Raw genomic sequence first — 27,134 nt, forward strand, 5'->3', positions numbered from 1 at the left:
CCCCTTCAGGACGGGTGACGGACGAGGACGAGGTCCGTCATCCTGGGAATACCCTTAACGACGGGTGACGGACCTCGTCCGTCACGTGGTATAATTAACCCCAGATCGCCGCGGTCGCGGTGATCGCGGGGTTAATGGTGCTCCGGTCTTCCTCTGTATTAGAGGCAGACCGGGAGCACCGGATCGGGCTGTCCCAGCACATGTGCCCGCTCTGACACCATGTCAGAGCGGGCACATGTGCTGTGTTTACTCACCTTCCGCCTCCCTGCACTTCCGGGTTCAGTGTGAAGTGCAGGGAGATGGATCAGTGCTGATCCTGCCCACTGTGTAAAAAAAAAATAAAGTTTTAATAAAATCCCAGCCCCCTTTACCCATTTTAATAAAAATTTAACCCCTTCCCTGCCAATTGATCACTGACTACAGTGATCAATTGGCAGGGATTACATTTTACTGTCATCTGATTTTATTTTTTAACCCCTGAGTGTTAATTATTATTTTTTTTAACCGTCAGGGGTTAAATTTATTTTATTAATTAATTTAAATATTTTAAAATTATATATTTAGCTAACTGGGGTGGGTGGAAGTTAGTGGGGAATTTGGGGATTTTGAGTTTTGCTAACTAGGGGTTAACGTTAAAAAAAGTTTTAAAATAAGCTTTAAAAAGTTAAAAATTACTTTTTAAAAAAAAGTTTTAATAACGTTTAAGTAAAAAATAAAAAAAGACACCTGCCTCTACCCAGTCCAAATAAAAATTAACCCCTTCCCTGCCAGTCGATCGCTGCCTACAGTGATTAAAATAGAGATCACAGTATTATACTGTGATCTAATTTGTTTTAACCCCTAAGGATTCACTTTTATTTATTTATTAACTCTCAGGGGTTCAATTTATTTAATTAATTAATTTAAATATTTTATAATTATATATTTTGCTAGCTGGGGTGGGTGGGAGTTATGGGCAAATGGGGAATTTACGGTTAGTGCTGCTTACTGCTAGGTAGGGGTTAACGGTAAAAAAAGCTTCGAAAAATGTTAAATCTGTAAAAAAAAGTTTTAAGAAAGTTTAGAAAGTTTTTTTAAAAATAATAAGCAAAACAAAAGTTTAAAAACTAGTTTTAAAAAATTAAAAAAGTAAAAAAAATACTCATTAACACTACACCTGGAACAAACTAGAGAAAAAATGATCCCACGCTAAGGTTCAAAATATGCCTTTTGAATTACCCCAGGGTGTATTCTTTAATAAATAGTATGTGTTTGGGGGGAAGTTTCAATAGCCAACCATCTAAACTACTCCAAAATGGAACATGGACACAGCGTAAAACTTCAAAGTTAGAAAAAAACTCTGTGTCTCAAATGTGCCCCTTCAACATTCACATATACCTGGCAAAGGTACATACGGGGGTATTGCTGTACTCAGCCAACATAGCTGAGCAACATATGAAGTATTTTACAGTCGTAGCACACATAAGGTTTGCAAAATATACTGTGCAAACTCACTTTGTGTGTCAAAAAGGCAGAAAAAACGCTTATTACCACTACACTTGGTACAAGCTAGCGGAAAAATGATCCCACGCTAAGGTTCAAAATATACCTTTTGAAATACCCTGGGATGTCTTCTTTAAGAAATGGTATGCCTTTATGGTGTAGTTGTAATATGTAGCCTGCTCAAGTGCTCCAAAGTGGAACACGGACACATCAAAACCCTCCATGAAAATTCACACTTAAAAAACGTAAACTTGTCACGTCTCTTTTACAGCACTGTAACTTCACAAAATATTGCCAAAGACATACAATGGGGGTGTCATTTTACTCAGAAGACTTAGCTGAGCATAATTTGGGAGGTTTGAACTTAGTGGCACATATGAAATATACAAACGGCCCAGCAAAAATGTAATCCGTATGTAAAAAATGCCCAAAATAATTTACCACATACTTTGGCATATATTGGTGAAAAAATGGGGGCATGTTAAGGCACAATATGCACCATATGAGATACCCTGGAGTGTCTACTTTTACAAATGGTAGGCCTTTGTGTTTTTTTTTTTTGAACAGTCAAACTACTATAATACCCCAAATGGAAGCATTGGCTCATTAAATCCGTCTCTCAAAAATCTACTGTGAATACTGAAAAGGACAGGTCTCATATATGGCACTGTAGCTTCATGAAATAGTGCCAAAGACATACAAAGGGGGTGTCATTTTATTCAGCAGGTGTAACTGAACACAAAATAAAACTTTGTACAGGAATAGCACACACCAACTTTACAAAATACACATGAGAAGTTCTTTGTTATAAGTTTGTGTGCCAAAAACAAAAAAAAACACAATTTTTCTCCAATATTTAGCAGAGGTTGGCGGTGAAATGACTACGTAGAAAGTGTCAAAACAACCTTAGGTAAATAGCCTGTGATGTCTACTTTATATAAATATATACTTTTGTGTGGCAATTTTGTTTTCTTTTATGGCTATTAAGCTTACAAGACAAACATACCAAATTCTAAAATTGCTCCACATTAAAAGTTTATTTTACTCCTTGTGCTTTGTGACCTGTAACTACCAAAAAAAACTGAAAATCCCAGACACATTATATATTCTGTAAATCAGAACTAAATGAATTTCTTTTTAATTGCTTTCTTTAACCTGCAGTAATTATGCACACATTATTATTGCAAAAACTGTAAAAAAAAAAACTATTTTTAATTTTTTTTTTGCATTTTTCTGTATTTTTTTAATAATAAATAAGCATTTATATATATATATATATATATATATATATATGTTGCATCAAATTAAAGCCCTTTCTGTCCTTTAAAAAACAGTATATAATATGTGCAATAAACAAGAGAGATGCAAATTGCAGTTGAACGCAAACAGCCAGAAAATGCAAAAATTGCTTGTGTCATTAAGCGTAAGACAAGCTTCTGAAGCTGTGTCCTTAAGGGGTTAACCAGCTTTCCAAATTCATGGTTGTTTATTGGTAAAAATAAACAAAACACTTAGAAAACGACAGATCTCACAACATGACTGATTTTGATAACGCTCTTAGAAAGAACTGAACTTAAAGGACCACTCTAGGCACCCAGACCACTTCAGCTTAAAGGACCACTCTAGTGCCAGGAAAGCATACTCGTTTTCCTGGCACTAGAGTGCCCTGAGGGTGCCCCCACCCTCAGGGACCCCCTCCCGCCCGGCTCTGGAAAGGGGAAAGGGGTTAAATCTTACCTTTTTCCAGCGCTGGGCGGAGAGATCTCCTTCTGCTCTCCTCCTCCGATCCTCCTCTTCTCCTCCCCGTCGGCTGAATGCGCACGCGCGGCAAGAGCTGCGCGCGCATTCAGCCGGTCACATAGGAAAGCATTCATAATGCTTTCCTATGGACGCTGGCGTGCTCTCACTGTGAAAATCACAGTGAGAAGCACGCAAGCGCCTCTAGTGGCTGTCAATGAGACAGCCACTAGAGGACATAGGGGGAAGGCTTAACCCATTCATAAACATAGCAGTTTCTCTGAAACTGCTATGTTTATGAAAAAATGGGTTAACCCTAGAAGGACCTGGCACCCAGACCACCTCATTAAGCTGAAGTGGTCCGGGTGCCTAGAGTGGTCCTTTAATGAAGTGGTCTGGGTGCCAGGTCCTTCTAGGGTTAACCCATTTTTTCATAAACATAGCAGTTTCAGAGAAACTGCTATGTTTGTGAATGGGTTAAGCCTTCCCCTATTTCCTCTAGTGGCTGTCTCACTGACAGCCGCTAGAGGCGCTTGCGTGATTCTCACTGTGAAAATCACAGTGAGAGCACGCAAGCGTCCATAGGAAAGCATTATGAATGCTTTCCTATGTGACCGGCTGAATGCGCGCGCAGCTCTTGCTGCGCGTGCGCATTCAGCCGACGGGGAGGAGAAGAGGAGGATCAGAGGAGAAGAGTTCTCCGCCCACCGCTGGAAAAAGGTAAGTTTTAACCCTTTTCCCCTTTCCAGAGCCGGGCGGGAGTGGGACCCTGAGGGTGAGGGCACCCTCAGGGCACTCTAGTGCCAGGAAAACGAGTATGTTTTCCTGGCACTAGAGTGGTCCTTTAAGCAGGATTTTTGAATTAAACTTGGAGCAAAAACATGTGAACACTTTGAAAAATACAGTTAACAGTTTTTTGCCCCTCACAGAGTCATTCAATGCCCCTTAAAGAGTCTTTGAATGCCCCTGGCAGAGCATTTTAATGTCCCTTACAGAGCCTTTTAATGTCCCTAACAGAGAATTGCAATGCCCCTCAGAGTCTTTCAATGCCCCTGACAGAGCCTTTTAATGTCCCTAGCAGAGAATTTCAATGCCCCTAGCAGAGTCTTTCAATGTGTCAAGATTACAGAATGATCATTACAGAATGATGACGTAGAATTGTGTAACACAGATGACTGATAGGTAACATATACCGGACCTTAGAATGGCCGGACTAACGTACCAAAGAATAGTCAGGAATAGCCAAGGTCAAGGGATACAGAAAGAGACACAACGATAAGGAAAAGCCAGGAGTCAGTTATGCCAGAAAACAGGAAAGTCAAAAACAATGCCAAAGTCAAAATACCAGAATAAATAACGCACTCTCAGACAACCACAAGGGAAACCATGACAGGGCACTGAGCAGGATGAGAACTGGGCCTAAATACCCCTCCTCTAGATCTGATAGGCTGTAACCGGCCTTTGACCCCAAAGGCAGTTACCAGGTTCCCATTTGCATAATTGCTGCTCAGCGTTAACCCTTCTGTGGATTTGGTTGCTGCTCGGCACAACTTTTCCTGTGTAGACAGTAAATGCCATTAACCACATTTTTATAAGAGGATGAATACGTGACACAATGCCCCTGACTAGAGTCTTTCAATGCCCCTAACAGAGCCTTTAAATGTCTCTAACAGAGAATTTGAATGTCTCTACCTAACAAAGCTTTCTATTTCCATATCTAACAGAGCGTTCTTTGTCCCTACCTAACAGAGATTTATATGTCCCTAGCTAACAGAGCTTTCTATCTATGAAAATAACAGAGCTTTAACTATCAGCTCCACTCTCGATTACTCCTCTACCACTAGTGACAGAAAATGGCTGGGCCGGCTGGCTGACGGCTGGGCCGGCTCTCTCACGGACGAGCTAAGTCTAGGTGGCTGGCTAATGGCAGGACCGGTGGCAGGGCGGGCTCTGACGACAAGGCGGGTAGACTTAACATTGTGCTCCCGACATCTCATTAGACCTTCCGGGAAGAGTGGGTAGCGGCAGCCATCTTGGATGTGGCAAAATGCAGCGGAACCCCAATTTTGTTCTCGCAGAACCTTAGGGAAACTCTGGTGTAGACAATCAGAGCAAACAATGAGCAGGCGTTCCTACCATTCAGAAACCAGTGTGATGGAGGGAGCAGAGCACACAATCTGACATCTGCCATATCCAATGTCACTGTCCTCTCAGCCTCCGCACTCCTGCAACTGTGATAAGCAATCACGGACATTCTGGCACATGATTGCCGACTTCTGTGACTATTGTCCCACTGTGCACAGAGCTCCATGTCCCTGGCCACCTCAGGACTTGTTCAAGACTATTGTCCATCTTTGAAATGTGGGGCTTTTTGGGGACACACTTGGGGTTCTAATCCTGTCACATCCACCCCTTACCCATTGCCCTTAGTAATGATTATGTTGAACAAAGCATCTTGGTGCTGTTACCCAGCTCAATGTAAAACCAAGCTGGACATCATTGATTGGCAGAGAGTAGTGAAGGCAAGTAGGTGGCTTGACAATAAAATAAGGGATAAAGCCCAACCTCAAGTGGGGGAAGGGAAAATGGTAAATAGGACACATGTATGAGAAAAAAAATATTAGGAGTGGGGAATAATTCTGAGAAGCAGAAGAAGAGAGATATTAACTGTGCAGTAAGGGAAACATAAATTAACTTTAATGTTCTAATAAATGTAAGAAGTGCTATGTCCATAGTAGGTTTTGGAGCTGGAACTGGGAGGCAGCATGTTACTCTTGATCCAGGCAGCACAGTGACATATGAAATACAGAGACAAACAAAAGGGCACATACACATGTAATCCCAAGAACCCAGTAAAAACGCAATAATTGAGAAACATACATATGCAATCCAAGAGAAGCAGAATGGTGCACAGTACACATGCAATTATTGGAAACATATATAATCCTAGGGACACAGTAAACATGCGGTGATTGGAGAACATACACACATAATCCTAGGGACACGGTAAACATGCAATGATTGGGGAGCATACACATATAATCCCATGGACATGGAGCACATGCTGTGATTGGGGAGCATACACAAGTAGTCCCAAGGACACAGAGCCATAGTCCCAGTAAAAAGGACACATGTAGATCTCCTCCTTAGGTTTTCGCAGGGTGAAAGGAATGACTCTCCCTGCCAGTGTCAAGGCTAGATTAACCCTAACAGACAAACACAGAAGCGCATACTGGTCCTGAGAGTGGCCAGGTGTCACGGTTCTCACCGTGCCATACACCGTGCCATACTCAGACAGTTGTGGTCACCCCACAAGTGCCAAACATGGGATTTGAACCTGGGCCTGCTATCTCCCTTTCAGCCACTGCAGTTCCGATTCTTTCGAGCTGTTCTAGCCCTATTATTCCTGGCTATGTCTGCTACACTGGGGGGCTGGACTTATTCTATGGTCATTACTGACCTGAGCCTGATTATTCATCTGCTGGTAATTTAAAATGCCCCTCCCTGAGAACATTATCAAGTCTTGATCTTGATGTATGTGTTCAGTTTCAGTTTTCTAGTCTTCTGAACTTGTATTCCATATTGACCCTGGCTTCTGACTCATGTATGCTGACCTCTGCCATCCCTTGACTTTGGCTACACTTTGTTTATCCTGACCTCTGACATCCTTTGACTTCAGCTATTCCTCGACTATCCCGCTGTTTGTGACTTTGTCAGTACTGCTTTGGAACACCTTTCCTGCACAGTCCCTGTGCACAGATTCATAATCCAGGTGGCTTCTTACCTGGTCACCTTGGACTGTGTCTATCTGCAAGGGCGAGCAAACGTATCTACGCTACAGACTCACACCTCAGGTAAGACCTTGACCCCGGGCTAGCACTGAGAACAGAATATATACAAGCAGAATTAGTATTAGTAGTGTTGTTTGTTTTATTAATTTCATTGGTGTACTTATTTATTTGTATTGACTATTCAAGATAATACATAATAATTAGTAGAAAAGAATAAAATGCTGTAAAATCCAGTTGCCATCAGTAACAGACAGATCTTTCCTGAACTGAAATAGGCTCCACCAATCAGGAGTTTCTCGTTTGGTCTTTGTGGGGTTTTATTGCCCCAAAAAGTATTGTCCAGTAGAGTATAATGGGATAATTAGTTGAGGTCCACTCATTATATAGGCTTAATGTAGCTGCTTACATAAAGAGGGTTAGAATAATTGCTTAAAAGTTTAACTTAATTTCCATCTAAATTCAACTTGATGAAGGAAACAATGCTTTTCCTACATGCTTTATATGAGTGCTATGTCACGGGGTCATACCCCAACTAACAGTAAAGGTGAATCCCAAAAACAGAAGTACTAGATAGACGTATAACCGGGCCTTAGAGTGGATATAGAAGTACGGATAAACGGAATAACAACCGTGGTCAGGATACCAGAAATACACAGTCAGAAATAAGCCGTGTCAGAATACCATATTTGCACAAAGTCAAACACCAGCCGAGGGCGTGACATCATGATTATATAATTTATTTGTAGGCTCTGACGGCTGTAGCACCGCATACCAGCAAAGGGAGCAGTTCGCAGGAATGAAGGTGAGCATATTTTGTATAGAGGTTGTATAGAGGTTACTTTGTGCGGGCCACGTGGCGTGGTGAGGCCATGCGGCCTGAGGACCGGAGTAATGTGGCCGCGCGGCACGTTCTGCCCGCACGGCCGGAGGAGGGGAGTGGTGTGGGCGTCAGGTACAAGTAAGTCTATGACATGCTATAAATATTCCAATGTGCAAAATATATACATTTTTATTTGATGAATTAAGAGATGTTGTGCTGTCTCTATCTTCCCTAGCAGGAAATACCATATATTTTACACTTAAGCAGCTCCGCTCACACTGATCATTGTCTTTCCTGTGTATCTACATTGAGGGTGAGGCCAGTAAGAAACCCATTTTTTTTAAAAAGGCGATGGGGGTGCACGGCTAAGAAGGCGAAGTTATAGAGCAGAAACCGCAAAATGTTTATTTTTTTGCAAACATTAAAGAGACCTGACCATGCAAAAATAATATATTCTTATGAGTCAAAATCATATTAAATACATTTCAGTTATGGTATTACCCTGAATGTCGTTTCTTTATGGCCTACTTACAATCTTTGGGTTTTTGTTCTATCCCGTGTCCAACCAGGTTATGTTGGCAACTCATGTAACAACAAAGAAGATGCTGGCAGTGAAAATCATCAAGAAACGCCTCCTGTGTCAGAAGGACAGAGACAGCACTCTCAAAGAGCGCAGAGTTCTGGAAGTTGCCACTGGGAACTCCTTCCTTACCCAGAGTTACGCCACCTTCCAGAGAAAGGTACGAGAAATCAAACATCAGCCATTCCATTAAAGGAACATTCTAGGGTTCAAATTGCAAGACCCTGGCAGAGCATCACCCAAATCAAGGGGAGAGTTTATTTACTAAGCATCTAACTTGAGTGATTAGAATATTAAACTGCAAATTTAGGCAAAAAGTACTAACTTTTCAGTAACTAAACTACGTAACTAATTCTCCATTTTAGCTAATTTTAGATAATTTTCCCCCCTAAAATGTTGCAATTCACAGTACTTCCATCAATATGTAAGCATTCTAAACATACCAGGGTACATTACTTTTTAATGTGATGGAGTTATGTTCACATTATGATTTCTTTATTTATTTTATTTGCATAAAGTCATGGTACAGATATCACTGTTTGGTATACATAGAATTTAAGAATTTGTTGATAACAATTGTCTGTAGGGTTTGTGAATCAAGATGTGTTTAACCCCTTAAGACCGCAGGGCGTTCTATGCCGTCCTTAATTGGCCGGCTCTAAACGCCGCAGGGCGGCATAGAACGCCCTGGGCGGTCTTACCCCCCACGTGGCCGGCGGCACATGGCTGCTGCAGATCACGGTCGGGGGCCCCTGTGCTTGGGGACCGCGGTCTGCAGCTTCCGAACGCAGTGACAGGCTGTCACTGCGATCGGTATTTACCATGAGTCAGCCGATTTGAAATCGGCTGACACATGGAGCCGGTCGCATTCTCCTGCAGCAGATCGCGGTCGGGGGACATGCCTGGCCCCCAGGCAGTCCCCCTGCGGTCAGTGACCGCAATCTGCACTGTCAGGCTGCAGTCTGATCACACTGACAGGCTGCCATAGCCTGTCAGTGTGATCAGTTTTACTATATGTCAGCCTATTGGCTGACACATGTAACTGCAGCCATTAGACCCCTACAGATCGCGGTTGTGGTGACATTCTGTCATCAAACTAATATGGTGACCAGGGGTCATGTGACCAAGTTCATGTAGATATTTCTTACAGGAGGATAAGCTTTACCCTTTGATATGGTAATTGGGTAATTCAATACCTTTACAAGTCAGGAAAGAGAACCACTTCCCCCTATCCTCATTCCTCTCTGTTCCTTCTTGGCTGTGCTGCAGAGCAGATGTGCAGAAGCCATATGCTATCATGGTGAACCATGTTACACTCTGTTACTTCCTTTTCTTCCTTGGTGGATGTGATGTGGAACTTACCGGATGTGATGTGGAACTCAGGCCTAACCGTGGGTGAGATCAAACGTGTGGGGAAGGGGATTACTATATAGATAGATAGATTTAAAAAGGGTTGTTGCTCCGTGGGTCTGGGCTGTGTGTTTGTGATACATTTATAGTATTGTGTTCATAGGTGTGCGCAGCCTATTGTATAGGGGTGTGCACCCTAAAGCAGAAACACACACGCCGCGTATATATATATATATATATATATATATATATATATACACACACATACACATACATACACACACACACACACTGATGTGTGTGTGTGTGTGGGTGCTGTGTGTGAAGGCGCTGTGTGTGTGTGCGGGGCGCTGTGTGTGTGTGCGGACGCTGAGTGTGTGTGGGCGTGCTGTGTGTGTGGGCGCTGTGTGTGTGTGAAGGCACTGTGTGTGGTTGAAGGTGCTGTGTGTGGTTGAAGGTGCTGTGTGTAAGGGTGCTGTTAATGTGTGCTGTGTGTGTATGTGTAAGAGTGCTGTTAGTGTGTGTGTGTGTGCTGTGTGTGTGTAAGGGTGCTGTTAGTGTGTGCTTTGTGTGCGTGGGTGAGGGAGCTGTGTGTGTAAGGGTGCTGTTAGTGTGTGCTGTGTGAGGGTGCTGTGTGTGTAAGTGTGTTGTTAGTGTGAGGGTGCTGTTAGTGTGTGTGTGTGTGTGTGTAAGGGTGTGTGTAAGGGTGCTGTTATTGTCTGTACGTGTAAGGGTGCTGTTAGTGTGTGTGTGTGTGTGTGTGCTATGTGTGTAATGGTGCTGTTAGTGTGAGGGTGCTGTTAGTGTGTGTAAGGGTGTTGTTAGTGTGAGGGTGCTGTTAGTGTGTGTGTGTAAGGGTAATGTATGTGTGTGTGTGCTGTATGTTTGTGTGTAATGTGTGGGATGTGGGGGCCGTTTAGCTAATATCCCCCCTCCCTTCTTACCTTATGTAGGGAGGGGGGACTGTGCTGCTGCCATCCCTGGTGGTCCAGTGGAGATTGAACTCTAACCCCCTGTGGGGCTAGAGTTCACTCTCGCGAGATCTGAGCGTTGACGCGGTAACCGCGGTAACGCTCTGACCGCGCGAGAAGAACCTGGCGGAGCTGCTGGCAAGAGCTCCCCGGGTCCTCTCCTGCCTCCCTCCATGCCTCTGGTTAGGTGAGGGAGATCTTTGATCTCCCTCACCGGCCCACGGAGGGAGGCACATAGCGCATGCCGCTGGGATTAGGGTGTGCCTAGGCACACCCGGCACACCCTGTGCGCACGCCTATGATTGTGTTGCTGCCTTCTAAATAAATACCTTTTAATGTAGACGAACTTGTGTAATATATATATATTAATTTGGTGATACACCACATTTGGTGACCACAAATTTTTGACTTCTACAAAGGTTATTTATGAGGTAATAACACATTAATAGATAGTCAGATTTATTTTTGGGGGAGAAAAAAAAAAGAGTACTTTGTTTCATTATCCTCTGCATGGGAAATCAAGGGCTGATTGTGTTTGGAGTCTAGTTCAGGCCTCCGTTTTAATATACCATCTTAGGCATCAGGCCTCAACTTTGAATATATCATTACAGTTTTTTGTGTGTTTCAAATATCTGAGTTGAGTTTTATTGGGTTTTGACTATCACAGTACAGGCCTAGCCCTGCATTATAATTGGCTTCCATGCTGCTTCTTTTTGTATTTGAATGCTGATTTGATTACCATAGTTCAGGCCTAGTAGTTTTTTTCAGGCATTCATTTTTTAATACAAAACTGGGCGTGTGTTTAGGGCATATCCTAAGTCAAGCTTCACAGTAGAGTTGTGGCTATTGTGTTCCCCACCCATTGTGTTTAGCATGCGAAGGTAATTGAGTTTTGGTTTTGGTTTTTTCTATTTACACCTGGCCTACTGAATAGTCATCAACTATTGTTGGCTATTCAGAAGCGTGCTACTTTAGTTGCAAATTGATTTAAATTGGGTTCTTACTTGAGTGAGTAAAAGAGTAGGAATGTCTTTTCAAGGGGCCAAATACTTTTCCACAGAAGTACGTGAGTACTTTAGGAAACATATTCAAAAACATGATGGTCCATATGAGCTTCCAGAGCCAGCAAACCCAGACAGTGAAAAAGAGGAGAGATTAATGGATGTACTAACACAAATTGTAAATAACAAAAAGTATAGAACAAAGAAAATAAAAAGTTTGGTCACACAAGCTGTTATAGCCACAATAGGAGGCCTAATAGAGGCAGTTGTAGAATTACGGCAGCATAATTTGGAAACAACAAATAAAATGGAGGAAGCAATGGACAAAAGTGATTTTTTAAAAATTGCAGCTTTGAGAACAACTACAATTGTTGGGGAACTAGAAAAGGAGTTAAGAGAAATAGAACAACAGAGAGATGCATATAGTGCTAAGATCACTGAACTCCAAGACCTAGTCATGGGATATAAAATTAAAATGAAAGAAAACACAAATAAATGGGATAAGGAGATTCCTAGAGTATACCCAGGCCAGTCTTATTTTATATCTGAAAGTAAAGAACCAGTGCTGGGAACAAAACACAAGGGAAATCTGTAAATTCTTAACTGTGTCCCACAAGCCCCTTTAATTATAACTGAACACTTTAATGCCAGAGAAATGCCTACTAGCTTCTCTAGGCAGACAAGGACTATGTCAATCACAGATAAAGATAATTTCCAGAAATGGTGGGGAAGTATGCCAAATAACGACTTTAATACTTTTACACATTGGTTTATGAGGGAAGCAAATAGAGCTAAAAAGGAGGTCTTAACTTAGAAGAATGGACAGAACTTTTAGAATATGCTATGGGGTCTTTGGCTAGTAGACTATTTGGATTTAATAACAGTGTGTCTGATCAGGCAGGAAGAATTGCTGCAACTAATTTCAATCTACTTAGCATAGAGAAAGAAATCGCTAATATTACGATGAGACCAGCAGATGGTCCTAGAGAGGTAGCTCAAAGGATATTGTTCTGGTATACACTACGCCAACCTCAACAGCCCCTGGTGTTGGGCTCACCAGAACACATTGCTAAAATAATGGAAGCCCTTCCCTGGGAGTGTCAGGAATTTGTCAGGCTTTTTGATCCAACACCAACAGACTTAGAAATGGTACGAACTAGAGCTGACAATTGGTGGATCAAGCATCCTTTCACAGACCAGGCCTGCTCTGTTTCAGCCGTAAGAAGATTCAAGATCGAGTCTGGTAGAGATTTATATGGTAAATGGAGAAACCAGAGGTGGGATGTACCCCAGAACAAGAGGGATAATGAGAACTGGAGACCAAAACAGGACTTTGACAAAAGATGGAGAGATCCACAGAGGGACTATAGGAATAGGGACAGCGCTAAAGGAAGCAATGGAATGGGAGATAATTGGAGAAATAGATTAGAGGAGCCACAGGCAATCAACAATCATTTTAATAATAATACATGGGAGAGGCTAAAAAGAAGAGAAAATAACTGGGAAAATCACAGTTGGGGAGAAAAACTGAGAAAAAACAGGAACAGTTATTGGGAGAATAATTGGAGAAGGAACCATAGATGGGATGAGCATCAGACCAATAGACGGGACTGGGATAATTGGAGGAATAAAGAAGGGAATAGAGACTACCGGGATCTATTAGGATGATGATGTGTGTCAACAGAAGATCGTAGTGGATCCTTGTTACAGGATGGATAAGTATAAGCTGTATCACAGTAGGAATGGGAGACAGGCAATACGGCCAGAAGATACTCCAAATAAGGGAGAAGATTAGAGTCTATATTTTAATAATCCTTCTATTCCTCCAAGGTGTCCGGAACAACAGCGGCAGTGTTTTAGGCAAAGCAGGGAGTCAGGAAAAACGGGACATATTTGCAGCTCTACTGGGAGGAGTCGGAACCGGATTAAGAGTATGGAATCTTTGGAATGGAAACTTTGCCGCTAGTAATCATGCTCATAATTACACTATACTTTTGTGTGGCAATGATATAGATGAGGAAGAAACTTGAAAAGGGGGATATATTTGAATTTTTTTTTGTTTTGTTTTTGTTTCTCTCTCTCTCTCATACATTATTCAATAAAAGTTTTCCATTGTGATTAATACAGGCAAATTACCTAAGGAAATGCTGGAAGCTAATATTACCCCTATTTTAAAACATAATAAAAATCCGGAAGAAATAACCAATTATCGACCTATTGCCCTATTAAATAATGACTATAAAATCTATGCCTCAATTATTGCGAATAGAATCAAGAATATAATTTCTTTCTTGATTGCTGAGGACCAGGTGGGGTTTATACCAGGTAGGACGTCCTCAAATCATATCAGGAGGATATTAAGATAAGTCAATACGCCGATGATACTTTGATAACGTTAACCAACCCAAGTAAGTCAGTTCCAGTTGTTATGCAAGTAATTGAAAGATACAGTTACTTGTCAAATTATAAACTCAATGTTCAAAAAACACTGGCATTATCCTTTTATATGGAAAGAAACGAATTACAACAGCTAAAAGAACATTTTGCCTTTAAATGGGAAAAAAAGGGATTTGTATATCTTGGAATTAATATAGTGAAGGATCCAGAGAATACAATGAAGGCCAATGTAATCCCCCTTATTAGAGAATGCACTCACTCTCTGAAACAATGGAATGCCTTGCAGTTATCATGTTGGGGAAGGGTTAATTTTATTAAGTCATATGTTTTCCCCAAGTTTATTTATCTATTGAGGATGATTCCCCTACAGATTCATCCCCAACGGCTTAGACTTGTGAATAAGTTATTTAGGGATTATATTTGGTCTGATAAGAAACCTAGAATAGGCCAGGATCTCCTATACTTGAAGTATAAGGAAGGAGGGATCGGTTTTCCAAATATTTTCTTGTACCATCAAGCGGCACAGTTGATGCATACTCTTCCTTTAATTAAGCAGCACCCGTGCTTACAAGATTGGTTTAAAATAGAAGGGGCAGATATTACAGACCCATATAATAATGTAAGATTAATGTGGCCTATAGGAAAGAATAGTAGAACTAAAAATATAAGATGTTGGATAATTTGATAACTAGATCGCTCCTAAAGTTCTGGCTACACTTTAAAAAACTCTCAGACTTGAAAAATAAAGTTTTACCTGCTCTGACTTTTAAAAATTTAGATATTTGGATGGAAAACATGGATACGTCCGAATGGACTAGACTGGGTGTTAAAAAATTAGCGGACCTATTAGTAGATGGGAAGATGATGCCTTTCGCTGAGATACGCAGAATATATGGTATTTCGTATTCACAATCGTTTAATTATATTAGAATTAAAAGTTTTTTGCAAAGTGCCCTTGGAAGTAATATGAGCTCTATCTCATTATCTAAATTAAATGTTCTGATAGACTCAGAGAAAAATACTAAAATACTAACTAGATGTGTTGAGATTATAAAAACGATAAAAAGACCTGTTTACCCTATAGCTAAAAGTAAATGGGAAAGAGATCTGGCAATAAAATTTGATATAAAGGAATGGTATAAGGCTTTACAATCAGTTTATTCCACGATACACTGCCTAAATATTAGGGAAGCACATTTTAAAATACTTAATAGATGGTACATGACTCCCAACAAGATTCAGAAATTTGCAAAAGAGGGGACATCTAGATGCTGGAGATGTGGAAATGAGGGAGCAAATGAATTACATATATGGTGGGATTGTGCATCAATTAAGGAAGCATGGGTTCAATTTATGGACCATGTAAATAAACTGCTGGATATAACCCATTCCTGGACCCCAGACAATTTGCTTTTACATTTGAAACTACCGCAATTAACTAGAGATAAGAGAGATCCTTTGATTCAGGCTCTGATGGCCTTTAAAATGGCTATTGCCAAAAATTGGAAGAGGACAATAATAGATTCATGGCCACAAATTAAGACATCTATTATTGTTCAATGCAAAATGGAAAGGGGAATAGCCTCTAATTTAAGTATTAATATTAGACAATATGAGATTTGGGATGATTGGCTAAAGGTCCTTGAGAATTAAATGCTGGAATGTATATACTGTGCAGTAATTAATTGGTAATTTCTGAAGGAGCGGAAATTTAATCTAATTTTATGTAATTTGAGGGTAGAGTTGAATGAATAGGATAGGATGGTCAACTTTGTTATATGTTTTCTAGTCTATATGTATGTCCTTATTTATTGTATTTATCTGTATACATTGTATGATATGTATGATATGTATATATATGCTGTTTATATAAAACAAAACCAATAATTAAATAAATTATATATAAAAAAAAGTTTTACATTGCACATACATACACATTTAACACACACACACACACATTCACCTAAATTTCTGGGGGTTTTTTTGTGACAAATTTGTATAATATGTGAATTGACAGCCATAGGAAAGTACAGGAGAACTTATGTCGCTGAGGGAACTATTCCAGAGGGACGGTGGGTTGAATTTCTCCTGTATATCAGGTTTTTGCTCCTCCTAGGTTCTCTTGTACTAGAGGGATAACTAGATAATGGAGCAACATAGATGAAGAAAAAGTGGGGGAATGTGGGGTGCAACCCCTGCAACCCCTATTTGACTGTTTTCTTTTACCTTACTCATCTCACTCACTATAACTGCCCATGAACTGAGAAAAGTCAAGCGTGCAGCTGCCAAGATGCCACTTGCCACCAGTTTGGCCATATTTCAGAGCTGCAACATCACTGGAGTACCCAAAAGCACAAGGTGTGCAATACTCAGAGACATGGCCAAGGTAAGAAAGGCTGAAAGACGACCACCACTGAACAAGACACACAAGCTGAAACGTCAAGACTGGGCCAAGAAATATCTCAAGACTGATTTTTCTAAGGTTTTATGGACTGATGAAATGAGAGTGAGTCTTGATGGGCCAGATGGATGGGCCCGTGGCTGGATTGGTAAAGGGCAGAGAGCTCCAGTTCGACTCAGACGCCAGCAAGGTGGAGGTGGAGTACTGGTTTGGGCTGGTATCATCAAAGATGAGCTTTTTCCTTTTCAGGTTGAGGATGGAGTCAAGCTCAACTCCCAGTCCTACTGCCAGTTTCTGGAAGACACCTTCTTCAAGCAGTGGTACAGGAAGAAGTCTGCATCCTTCAAGAAAAACATGATTTTCATGCAGGACAATGCTCCATCACACGTGTCCAAGTACTCCACAGCGTGGCTGGCAAGAAAGGGTATAAAAGAAGAAAATCTAATGACATGGCCTCTTTGTTCACCTGATCTGAACCCCATTGAGAACCTGTGGTCCATCATCAAATGTGAGATTTACAAGGAGGGAAAACAGTACACCTCTCTGAACAGTGTCTGGGAGGCTGTGGTTGCTTCTGCACGCAATGTTGATGGTGAACAGATCAAAACACTGACAGAATCCATGGATGGCAGGCTTTTGAGTGTCCTTGCAAAGAAAGGTGGCTATATTGGTCACTGATTTGTTTTTGTTTTTGAATGTCAGAAATGTATATTTGTGAATGTTGAGATGTTATATTGGTTTCACTGGTAAAAATAAATAATTGAAATGGGTATATATTTGTTTTTTGTTAAGTTGCCTAATAATTATGCACAGTAATAGTCACCTGCACACACAGATATCCCCCTAAAATAGCTAAAACTAAAAACAAACTAAAAACAAACTAAAAACTACTTCCAAAAATATTCAGCTTTGATATTAATGAGTTTTTTGGGTTCATTGAGAACATGGTTGTTGTTCAATAATAAAATTAATCCTCAAAAATACAACTTGCCTAATAATTCTGCACTCCCTGTATAGATAGATTTAAAAAGGGTTGTTGCTCCGTGCGTCTGGGCTGTGTGTTTGTGATACATTTATAGTATTGTGTTGTTGCCTTCTAAATAAATACCTTTTAATGTAGACGAACTTGTGTAATATATATATTAATTTGGTGATACACCACAGCGGTGAGGGGCATGCCTGTACCACCCAGGCACTCCCCCTGTGGCCAATTACCGCGATCTGTAGGAGGTGATCACAGTGACAGCCAGTCACTGTGATCACTGTTAGTATGTGTCAGCCAATGATCTCAAATCACTGGCTGACACATTGTCTCTGCCCCTCTCCTCACTTCGATCTGAGAGAGAGAGGCAGAGAGATCGTTGTTGAGCTGATCCTGTGAAGAAAAAGTTTTAATACTTTATAAAAGTTTTTTTTTAATTATTTTTTTTAACCCTGATTAGGGCATGTAGTACTTTTGTACTATATTTATTTTTTTTTTTGGGTCCAAAAAAAATATTTCTATTTTTTTTTACCCTTTGTGTCAGTCGCAGCAACCCAAATCTCCCTTAACCCTTTCCCCGCTGCCGTGATCACTATACTGTACAGTACTGTATCAGTGATTACTGTGATCAGAGGGCTCACTGATCAGACTGACCTTTTTTTAGGGTTATTTTTATAGATCAAAAAATAACCCTTTCAGTGTACTGATTGCAGCTGCCTACACTGTGATCAGTACATTTATATTATTTTTTGAGGGCGGGTAGTAGGTGATAGGCAGGTAGATAATTACCCACTTTAGTATATAAATTAATTAATTTGTCCCCCTAGAATGGCACGTCGCTACTCAGCTGAGGAGGCGTATGCCATTCTGGCAGGCAGTGATAGTGACACTCTGCAAGACAGTGACACTATCACTGCCTCTGACATTGAGCCTCTGAGTGAGACCTCAAGTGATGGTGCCCCACCACCACTCACAAGAGGACGCTCAGCAAGCCCAATGCCAGGCGGAGACTGGGTGCCTCCAAATATGATGGCCCCAGAAATACCGCCATTCACTGTTACACCTGGCATCACTGTAACAGTGGACGACTGCGAGCCAATTCGTTTTTGATGGGTATAGTGTCAGGGATCTTACCTGGAGTGGGAGTCCGGCAGGCAGAGTTAAGGCACCCTTTGCAATGCGGCACAGACCGAGAGGACTCAGGACAGAAATCCCCAAGGGTGTGACACAGTGCACTGGGGCTGAAATAACCAGTGCTTCCTGGAACGCAGTACAGACAAGGGAAATCCAGAAGAGTAGTCGGTAACAGAATCAGAAGTCAGGGCTGGCGGCAATCAGGCGAAAACAGTAGACGAGCAGGAGATCAAAACCAGGGGTCAGATAAACAGCAGTGAAACCAAACGGAACAGGAAACACGATCTGACAACGAGGACCAGACTTGCGAGGTTTAAATAGGGAGTCTCAAGCAATGATCATGGAACCAGGAACAGGTGTGCAAATCCCAGGCAAACAGGCTCAGGCTACAGGATACCAAGGACATGTAGAAACAGTCAAAGATGCGTGGAGCCCAATGTAAGGATCCTGACTGGGATGCAGGCAACTCAGGTTCGATCCAAGCCAGACCCAAATACACAATATTGTGTAAAACCCAATGATGATCCTGACATTACCCCCCCTTCAAAGACGCCGTAGGCGAGAAGAGGAAGGCAAGTACGACCCAGGAGTTTACTTTTTAGTTTTCTTGGTTTTAGTAGTACCTGTAGGAGTGGAGGTCATAGCTCTTAGGGCCTTTTCAAAAACTTCCAAGTGCTCCTTCCGGACTAGAGTCCCATTAGAGGCATAGGTACAACCAGCAGGAGGGACTTCCTTGATACGACTTGTAGTGGTTGTGGTGCTTGCCTTCCTAGAAGCAGACTCCTTAGTGGAAATAGCGATCTCAGGTTCTTTCGTAACTGATTCCAGCACATCCTCAGGAGCAACAACTATAGAAGACGGAGGATTGTTCAAAGTGGTCAAGCAAGGACTGGCAGCATGTTGGCAGACAGGTCTCATAGGATATGCCGGAGTAGTACCCAGACGGAGAACCCGAGGCCTAGAAGGACGAATGGGACAAAAGGAGATTAAATGCCCTCTCTCCCCACAGTAAAAACACAGTCCATGCGCCACCCTTCTTGCCCTTTCTTGAGATGACTGACGACACCTAACCAGTCCAATCTCCATGGGTTCTTCCGCCTCGCTGCCAGATGTATAGGATGTTTCAGGCATTTCAGGAGACTTGGGAGTGGTAGGGTTAGTAGTAACATCAGTCCGAGTGAAAGGAGTAGTGTAAACCATTTCCAGTCCGGGTTGCAATATATGGGAAGCAACAGTAGGTGTTCTCTGTACATAGGACTTTTGTGTCTTGTTGCATTGTAGCCCCAAGGACCGAATAAAGGACTCCCAGGAATCCAGGACTGGGCTTTTGGTGAGTAAATATTGGTGGGCCCAAATCTTAAGGTGCCCCGACAATAAGGTAATTGCTGTCCTCACTTTAATGGCATCTGTGGCATAGGTAAGTGGTCTCAAGGAGAACAGGATCTCGCAGTCAACCTTGAAGGTGTCAAACTTAGACCGGATCCCAGAAAATTTCTCAGGTAGAGCAACCAGCGGTTCAGATAGTCCAGAGTCATAGGTTACTCTCCCTTTAAGGGAAGCCAGCTCCTGCTGTAAGCCCTGCAAAGCCTGGGTGAGCTGGGAAACTTGCTGGGTCAAGACTGCAACGGTAATCCTCAACTCTGCAGACTCCATTTGGTCAGATCGTACTGTCAGGGATCTTACCTGGAGTGCGAGTCCGGCAGGCAGAGTTAAGGCACCCTTTGCAATTCGGCACAGACCGAGAGGACTCAGGACAGAAATCTGTGGTGTGACACAGTGCACTGGGGCTGAAATAACCAGTGCTTCCTGGAACGCAGTACAGACAAGGGAAATCCAGAAGAGTAGTCGGTAACAGAATCAGAAGTCAGGGCTGGCGGCAATCAGGCGAAAACAGTAGACGAGCAGGAGATCAAAACCAGGGGTCAGATAAACAGCAGTGAAACCAAACGGAACAGGAAACACGATCTGACAACGAGGACCAGACTTGCGAGGTTTAAATAGGGAGTCTCAAGCAATGATCATGGAACCAGGAACAGGTGTGCAAATCCCAGGCAAACAGGCTCAGGCTACAGGATACCAAGGACATGTAGAAACAGTCAAAGATGCGTGGAGCCCAATGTAAGGATCCTGACTGGGATGCAGGCAACTCAGGTTCGATCCCAGCCAGACCCAAATACACAATATTGTGTAAAACCCAATGATGATCCTGACATATAGTTAAAAAGCCCAGTATCAGGTCCTACTGGAGCAAGCAACGCATCCTGGCTACCCCTCTTTTCCTTGAGGTTATGTTGAGCAGTGGTGCGATTCCTTCATTTTAATGATAACTCACTGTGTCCCATTAGAAACGACCCACTTTTTGACAGGCTCTAAAAAATTCGGCCCCTTATCCAACTCCTGTCAGACAAATTTTTCCGATTTGGCGTTAAATTTTATAAATTATGCGACTCCTGTACTGGTTACACATGGGCGTTTCGCATTTACCAGGAGATGGATAGCCATCTTGACCCACCAGGATGCCCTGATTCTGTGGGTACAAGTGGCAAGATTGTTTGGGATCTAATCCTTCCCTTGTTGAATAAGGGATATAGGCTATGGGTTGACAATTATTATACCAGTATAGAATTAATTAAAAATGTATATTGCTTTGAATCCCTAGCCTGTGGCACAGTGAGGAAGAATCGTAGGGGTTTCCCCCAAGCCCTGGCAAGAGGCAGAAGCAGTAGAGGTTTCTCTTCAGCTCTCCGCCAGGATGAGTTGCTTGCTCTTCGCTTCAGAGCTAGGAAAGCTGTGTACATGCTGTCTACGATGCATGACGAATGTACAGTGCCAGTGTCTGTGAGAGGTAGCACTGAGCATCTGGAAAAGCCGAAGTGCATTGTAGACTACAGCAAGTTTATGGGGGGAGTAGACATGGCTGACCAATGCATACAGCCCTTTCTGAACAACTAGGACCTGGTACAAGAAAATTGCAATCTACGTGAGCCAGATTGCAATTTTTAATGCCTATGTCCTCTATTCAAAAGAGGTCATAGGTAGGCCCTGCCCATTCCTCGAATTAACATTAAGCCTTTTGTCCCGTTATTTATGTTATTTACCCAGCCCCCCAATCCCACTTTGGAATCAGGAGATCTCCAAAGACTTTGTGGCAAACACTTCCTTCCCGAATCCCACCCACCCCTAGTAAAAAAAATCTCCCCAAAGAAAGTGCTGTTTGCTACAAGAAAGGGGTTTGAAAGGACTCCAGTTATTATTGACCAACTTGCCCATCTCTACCCTCCCTCTGCATAACAGACTGTTTCAAAGTCTACCATACAGAGCTGAACTTCTGAATCACTCTGTATGGGACTTTTGCAGTTTGTTTGCTTGATTTCCCTGGATTTCTGACCTTGGCTTGTCCTGACTACACTTTGTAAGCTGCCTGTACCGACCCACTGGCTTGTTTTACCGACTACTCTGACTTCTGGATTCCCCTGACCTTGGCCTGTCCCTGTTTACGCTAGCCATTCTAAAGTGGCTAAACCAACTCAAAATACTACATTTGTAGTACCGTATATACTCGAGTATAAGACGAGTTTTTCTGCACATTTTTTGTGCTGAAAAACCCCCACTTGTCTTATACTCGAGTTAATGTCTGTATTATGGCAACTTACATTGCCATAATACAGACAGGACCGCTGGGCTCATTACAAGCCCGGTGGTCCTGTTGGGGGCTGTCATGTAAGTAACAGCTCTCTGCCAGCCCCCTCCTACACAGCCCATCCACTGGACCACCAGGGAATGAGAGCCCCCCTCCCTGGCCAGCTAACAAGCAGGGAGGTGGGGACAAAAAAATATATAAATAAAAATTTAAATACAATAAAAATAATATATTAATAAAAAATAATAATAATATAAAAATAAAATATAATATATAAAAAAATAATAACTTAATACTAAAATAATAATAATTTAAAAAAATAATAAAAATGCCCACCCCCCACCAAGGTTCTGCATCAGACACACAAACACACTCTACATCACACACACACACGCTGCATCACACACACACACACACACACTGCATTCATACACACACGCTGCATTCATACACACACTACACACACTGCATTCATACACACACACTGCATTATATACACACACTACACACACTGCATTCATACACACACACACTGCACTAATACACACACACACTGCATTCATATACACACACACACTTGACTCATAAACACACACCATATTCATACAAACACACTGCATTATATACACACATACACACTGCATTCATTATATACACACACTGTAAATAAATATTCAATTAATATAATTTGGGGGGGATATAATTTTATTTAGACATTTACCAGTAGCTGCTGCATTTCCCACCCTAGTCTTATACTCAAGTCAATAGGTTTTCCTAGTTTTTGGGGGTAAAATTAGGGGTCTCGACTTATATTCGGGTCGACTTATATTCGGGTTGACTTATACTCAAGTATATACGGTACTTGAAATGTGACTTACCAATAAAAAACTACTCACAGGGTTAATGCTGTAGTTAGCACTGAAAGGGTTACAAAAAATAGTTTTTTTTTTTTAACTTCTCAAACTTTTCACACAGTAACTCTCTATGTGATATCAAAGATCTCTCTGCCTCTCTCTGCCTTCAAATCAAAGTGTATGTGGGGGTACTGTTCTATTCCTGTGATATAATAAAAACCTGGAAACATGGTACATGTGGGTACTGTGTTAAATCAAAATACCAAGTCTCTATTGCACTAATATCAGGATTATGACATTTCCAGCGAAAATTTAATTTATCTGATTAAAAAGACAAAAATCAAAGTAGAAATCGCTACATGGGCCCAGCATTTCTGTTAAAATGGCTAGACCAAACATCTCAAATTATGCCATTTGTTATACACTGGGTTGCCTACTTTTGAAAATGGTATGCCATAACGGTGGGAATGTTATTACCCAGGCTGCCATACTCTCTGAAAAGACACATAGGCCCAGAAAATCATTTTGACAAACTTACAACCTGAAAGGGCATCAAATATATTTCGCCCTGTGACTTATCAGAAAAATCTGAAATAATGGTACGTGGGGGTACGGTTATATTCAGAAGACAGTGTTAAATCAAAATACCAAGTCTCTATTGCACTAACTAATATCAGGATTATGACATTTCCAGTGAAAATGCAATTTATCTGATTAAAAAGACAAAAATAAAATTAGAAATCGCTACATGGGCCCAGCATTTCTCTTAAAATGGCTAGACCAAACATCTCAAATTATGCCATTTGTTATACTCTGGGTTGCCTACTTTTGAAAATGGTATGCCATAACGGTGGAAATGTTATTTCCCAGGCTGCCATACTCTCTGTAAAGCCACATAGGCCCAGAAAATCACTTTGTCAAATTGCCAACTTCGAAAAGGACATCTAATATTCTTTTCTTGTGACTTCCCCCAAAAACAGAAAATCTAGTACATGGGGGTACTGTACATTCAGGAGACAATATTAAATACAAATAGTGAGGCTTTGTTGCAATAACCCATATCAGGAATATGAAATGTCCTGTGAAAAGTGAGTTCATGTGTGCTATAACTGCTATGTGGGCCCTTCATTTCTGATAAAGTGGTTAGACCAAACATCTTAAAATAGTATACATAGTATACATAGTTACATGGCTGAAAAGAGACTTGCGTCCATCAAGTTCAGCCTTCCTCGCATATGTTGTTGCTGTTGATCCAAAAGAAGGCAAAAAACCTAGTCTGAAGAGCTTCCAATTTTGCCACAAACTAGGAAAAAATTCCTTCTTGACCCCAAAATAGCAGTAAGATGTCTCCTTGGATCGAGCAGCTATTAACCCACTAATTAGAAATTATATCCCTGTATGTTATGTTTTTGTAAGTATTTATCCAATTGCAGTTAAAACATCTGTAGTGACTCTGACAAAACCACCTCTTCAGGCAGAGAATTCCATATCTTTATTGCTCTTACTGTATAAAAACGTTTTCTTTGACTTAGATGAAATCTCCTTTCTTCCAGCCTAAATGTGTGACCTCGTGTCCTATGTATAGCCCTGTTTATGAATAGATTTCCAGATAAAGGTTTGTACTGGCCCCGAATATATTTGTATAGAGTTACATATCCCCTCTCAGGCGCCGTTTTTCCAAACTAAACAGATTTAATTTTTTTAACCTTTCTTCATAACTAGAATGCTCCATTCCTTTTATCAATTTTGTAGCTCATCTCTGGACTTTTTCTAGTGCCATGATATCTTTCTTTAGAACAGGCGCCCAAAATTGCACAGCATATTCAAGGTGTGGTCTTACCAGCGATTTATAAAGAGGCAAAATTATACTTTCATCCCAAGAATTTATGCCCCTATTTATACATGACAAAACCTTACTGGCTTTAGCAACTGCAGATTGACATTGCATATTGCTGCCTAATTTGTTGTCTATAACAATTCCCAAATCCTTCTCGTGTGTGGTTATCCCTAATTCACTACCATTTAGTGTGTAAGTTGCTTGTGTATTCTTAACCCCGAAGTGCATAACTTTGCATTTCTCTACGTTAAATTTCATCTGCCATTTTAGTGCCCAGTCCCCCAATCTATCCAAATCCCTCTGCAGCAAAACAATATTCTGCTCACATTTTATTACTTTACAAAGTTTTGTGTCATCTGCAAACACTGATACATGGCTTTCAATGCCTATTTCAAGATCATTTATAAATGTGGTCCCAAAACAGAACCCTGAGGGACACCACTTACCACTTTTGTCCAGCTTGAAAATTTACCATTTATGACAACTCGTTGTACTCTATCCTTAAGCCAATGTTCTACCCAAGAACAAGAATATTCATCTAGACCAATTTCTTTTAGTTTGAAGACTAACCTATTGCGAGGAACCGTATCAAATGCCTTGGCAAAATCCAAGTAGATCACATCCACTGCAACACCCTGATCTATACTTCTACTTACTTCTTCATAGAATGCAATTAGGTTAGTTTGACATGACCTATGTTTCATAAAACCATGCTGATTATTGCTAATAACAAAGTTCTTCCCAATGAATTCCTGAATATATCCCTTAATAGCCCTTCAAATATTTTCCCAGTTACAGAAGTTAAGCTCACAGGTCTATAATTTCCAGGCATGGATTTTGAACCCTTTTTAAATATAGGAACAACATCTGCCTTCCTCCAATCCAAATGCACAATTTGTTATACTCTGGGTTGCCTACTTTTGAAAATGGTATGCCATAATTGTGGAAATGTTATTACCCGGGCTGCCATGCTCTCTCAAATGCGATATAGGCCCAGAAAATCACTTTGCCAAATTTCAATGTAAAAAAGTATTTTTCAAATGGTATGCCATGAAGGGATAATTTTCATTTCTTGGCTGCCATACGGTCTCAAAGGCAGCATAGACACAGCAAACTAATCTGACAAAGTTCAATGTGAAAAAGCATAAATGGATAAGCCGTATATATGACTCTGTAACTTTCCAAAACCCCATAAAACCTATACATGGGGGTACCTTGGCGCTCGTGAGACATCACTGAACAGAACTAGGGGTGTTTCAGGGCAGTAAACTATATACTAACAATAATATAATATTATCAGTGAAAGTACAGTTTTTATATGAAAAATGCAAACAAAAAAAAACGAACGCTAAATTTGGCTAGGGTTTTTGTCCAAGTGGCTACTACAAAAGACTGTGCATACCCCATTTTGAATACCCTGGGGATGTCTACTTTTTCAAATGGTATGCCATGATGGGGGTAATTTTCATTTCTGGGCTTCCATACTGTCTCAAAGGCATGAGAGGTACAAACCAGCCATCAACGCCACAACAGCGTTAACAGTGACATTAAAGAGTATACATCAGAAACAATTGGCTTTTCTAGAAACTGCACCATTTTAAATTTTTTAAGCAACAAGCTAAATTCACTAAAGATAGAGAACATTCGTAAAGGGTTAATCATGAGTTCTTTATAGATGATAGAGTACATGCTGAGTGTCCAGTATGGTTTTTATGACATGTATAAGTGACTATTGAAAATTATCGATAGAGACAATATCCTAATGACAGGTGTAGGAACATGCTTGGTAATATTGCCTTTTGGCTATTTTTAACGAAGTTTCTCAAAATATCCAACTCAGTCTGGACACCCTATCAAGTGGGACTGTGACAACTTTTATCATGCCATACTACTGTATGTTATATTTCACCAGTACCATCTATGGGAGCAAGAAAGAAAAATAAACAAAAATCAAAGAACAAACAGTGGGAGATGGGGACCCTTATGAGCTGAACAGACCCTTAGTCTATAGTTAAAGGTAGGATATAGGCGGGTGACGGTTAGCATGAGACCTGGGGCCTAAGGGACATGGTAGCCAGGTCCTGCTTTCAAGTATGGTGCTCAGCCTATGCCCACCAAGCTATGCGTCATGTTTGGTGCTGTGTTACATGTCCATGT

Source organism: Pelobates fuscus, chromosome 9 (genome assembly GCF_036172605.1).
Source record: "Pelobates fuscus isolate aPelFus1 chromosome 9, aPelFus1.pri, whole genome shotgun sequence".
In the NCBI taxonomy this organism is placed as follows: domain Eukaryota; kingdom Metazoa; phylum Chordata; class Amphibia; order Anura; family Pelobatidae; genus Pelobates; species Pelobates fuscus.